General features: G+C 45.4%; 1 pseudogene; it reads left to right on the top strand.

Moving 5' to 3' along the window:
* Positions 1-221: 221 nt before the first annotated feature.
* On the top strand, positions 222-2,096 carry LOC146195200 (uncharacterized; annotated as a pseudogene).
* The last annotated feature ends 1,458 nt before the right edge of the window (positions 2,097-3,554 follow it).

Below are 3,554 nucleotides of genomic sequence, written 5' to 3'. Positions count from 1 at the left end.
TTTCGCCGTATTAATCGCAAAGATATGGACCGCGATGCGAACCACTACAGAGTGTGTGGGAGACATTTCATTTCAGGTAAGCACTAGAAGTCCACAGATCGCGGTTCTGCGCTGTTAGCGACTGCTTGCAGTTTGTTGTAAAGCAGCTGCACCTCTTGTCGGGAGATAGCTCGTAAGCGACTGAACTGAATTGCCTTTACGCAGGTCGTCCAGCATACATAATGGACGAGTCCAACCCGGACTGGGTGCCCTCCCTTCATCTTGGGCACGGGACCGAAGGGAACAGCACCGCCGCGTCATCTCGGTACGACCGTCCGCGGTTTGGATGCATACTTACGCACTCATGAATACTGCCACTGGTTACCTCCAACAGGCTTTTAACATCTTCACTCAGAAGAAACCTGATGATTTTGCATTTGTCAAGTAGCTGAATGTAAGACTTCGTTTCCGGTACACGAGGAAAAGGCGACGAGCGGAGCGATCACACAGTCCTTTGGAGCAGCAGGATATCAATGTACAGAATGGAAGCAATGCTGGAAGAGATTCGCCAGTGCCCCAGGAAGACGGTGAACAGCTTTTTAGCGATTGCCCCGATATTAGAGAGACACCTAATCAAGAACGCACCGACGGAGATGCATGTTCCCATGAGGGTGACAAAGGTACTGCTTTACTCGAGTTTATGCATGTTTAGGATTGCAACATTTTCATATGGGTTTCAATGAGAGAAAGGAAATTTTTTTTAATTGATCATGCTGTCCTTGCGGTGACTTGATTTGCTGTTTGCACATTGTTTTCGGTGGTATAACTTTTCAGGGAAGGCAGACTTTTCACAAGTCACAGACATGACAATGGAGCAAATTGAGGCCATTGAAAATGAAAACCGCCACTTGCTTGTAGAGCTGGGAGAAGTGCGAAACAAACTGAACGAGCAGTCTCTTACCGAAGACTGTATGAAGGAGAATGAGGACATGTTGCAGTTTTACACAGGACTGCCAAATTTCACCATTCTGATTGGCCTTCTTGAAGTCTTTAAGGAAGGCATCACACACACAAGCCGGAAGTCTCACCCTCTTCCAGGAGATGCTCATATTTCTCATCCGGCTTCGTTTAAACGTGCCATTGCAGGATTTGGCATACAGGTAATCGCCTCTTACACTTAGTTGATAAGTGCTGTGTGTAAAAATCTTTTGTCTTGTTACTTGCAGGTTTCACATATCCGAGCCAACTGTGTAAAGGGTCGTCAAGAAGTTGCCTTTGCTCGCCTCTCATGCTATGAGATGGCCAGGTTCTGTAGAGCGGCAGGCATCAATGCCTACGTCTTTTCAGCAGTCTTTCGGGACAAAGGTAGCCATGATACTCGACTGTTTTGAGGTGTTTATAGAACGACCTTCTTATCTCTTGCCAAGATCACACACATATTCGAACTATAAACACCACAATACAATCAAGTATCTAATCGGGATAGCCCCAGAGGGTGTCGTCACATTTATTTCTCGTGGATGGTGTGGACGCACAAGTGACAAGGTCATTACAGAAACATGTGGTGTACTGAATAACCTCCAGCCTGGAGATTATGTTTTGGCAGACAGGGGCTTTACTATCGAGGACAGTGTTGGACTTCGCTGTGCAAAGCTTGTAATTCCTGCTTTCACCAGAGGCAAGCCCTAACTTTCGGCGTGTGAGGTGGAAAAGACTCGAAGGCTTGCAAATCTTAGGATTCACATCGAGAGAGTCATTGGACTGATCCGCAATAATTACCGAATTTTAAAGTACACACTGCCTGTGGAGGTGCTTGCATCTGCTAAAAACGGTCCCACTGTGCTTGATAAGATAGCTTTTGTATGTGCAGCACTATGCAATACAAGTAACTCTACTATTCCATTTGGGTGACTGCAGAGAAAGATGAGATAGACTATTCAGCTTTTGTAAATGTTTAATGTTCACTATGCTGCTACTGTGGGGAAAAAGCAATAGTTGTTGCACTACAGGTGCTACACCTTTTTGCACTCACGGCAGTACCAATTTCCTTTTGGTGCTGCTTTCAGCTTCACGCATTTGAAGTGAAATCACACATAATTGCACGAAGCATTGTCACACATCACCATCTTGCCTGATTCAGGTTCTTGGCAAAAACAATAAACCTGCCCTTGTGAGGTCTCAGTGTCTTTCACAGGGCCTTCTTGGTTTCCATCACTCCTCTCAGTGTCTCCAGTAGTAACTGGCAAATGTCCACTGCTCTCACTGTTTTCAGCACAGTCTTGAAGCTCACGACTGCTTTTCTCTGCACAGTAGCGGAAGCACAATTCGGGCAGAAGAATTGTCTTGAAGTACTCTTCACAGCGCTTGACCATTATATTGCAGAACTGTGTCTTTGGAAACACGGATCAGAATAAAGTCCTTCAGTGTCCACAGCACAAAATCACAGTAGTGTACTTTGCACACAAACATTTGTAACTGTACCTGGTAGTAATAAAGGTGGTCGGTCTTGAGCTTGACAGCCCCTTCCACAAGTTATACAGGGACTTGTTTGGTGAGCTCCCGGACATGTTTTCCCTGCCATTATACGGGCATTTTATTTCTGGGACGCCTTCTTTGCAGCAGGTGCAATTTATGATGACATCAGGAGAGGCGGCTAAATATGGCCGCTCGGTTGAGATGCGCAGCCTTGAATATTTGCACGCAAAATTTAGGTGTATATTTTCTGACATTTTCTGACAAGGTAATAGTGTATGAGGTGTCCACAGACTTTGGAATGTGCAGCTGGGAAACAGGGCGCCTTTTGCAAGCACCAGGCGCTAGTGCATGAGACTTTTGGAGGACTATTTCCAAATGCTCCCGCACTGGACACTGATGACAGGTACCAACTGGCAAGCTGGCCCTGGGTGACGTGCCCACCTCGAGGGTTCTTGCTTGAAGGACAGGAGCACCCAGAAGAACCCGATGAGGAAATCTGCAACTATGAAGGCCCACAGGCTTCTGAAGCAAGCGGGTTGCATGAAGACCCTCAGCCTTCTACATCAAGACTGTCGCCACCTGATGTGAAAGATGCAGATCAGCCCGAACTTGCCCAAGTACATATTTCCCATAGCTCTTCCTCCTCATAGTTCCTTCCTTCCTCACCAAACAAATCTTTTAGCTGGTTGCTCTTAGCATACCGATAGGAAGAGAACATATGCATAAGCACGATGCTGAGGATTTTCTGCTATACAATTAATGCCTCAATGATCTGAGTTGCACATTTATGTCGGCAGCATTCCAATCATATGAAAGGCAGTACCAAGCAAGGAACAGTGTATTACCTAGTTTTGCCTCTGAGTGTTTGCTGACAAAATATCTGTATGTAAAGCGAGTTTAGCTTCGACAGTCTGTTCTATGACCAGGCCTTCTGTTGCATCAGCATAACAGATATATTAAGCCAGACACTACATATTAAGTAAGATATTTGTTGCCAGAGTGAAGTTTAATTTCTAACAAATGAATATCATTCTCTCTATGCTGCTAATTTATCGCTGATCACAACATCATACAGTAATGCATGCCACAGTCATAGGTGA

Source organism: Amblyomma maculatum, chromosome 3, assembly GCF_055883805.1.
Source record: "Amblyomma maculatum isolate TAMU_Amacu chromosome 3, ASM5588380v1, whole genome shotgun sequence".
Lineage (NCBI taxonomy): Eukaryota > Metazoa > Arthropoda > Arachnida > Ixodida > Ixodidae > Amblyomma > Amblyomma maculatum.
The sequence above is the reverse complement of the archived record's forward strand: the minus strand, read 5'-3'. Positions and strand labels throughout refer to the sequence as shown.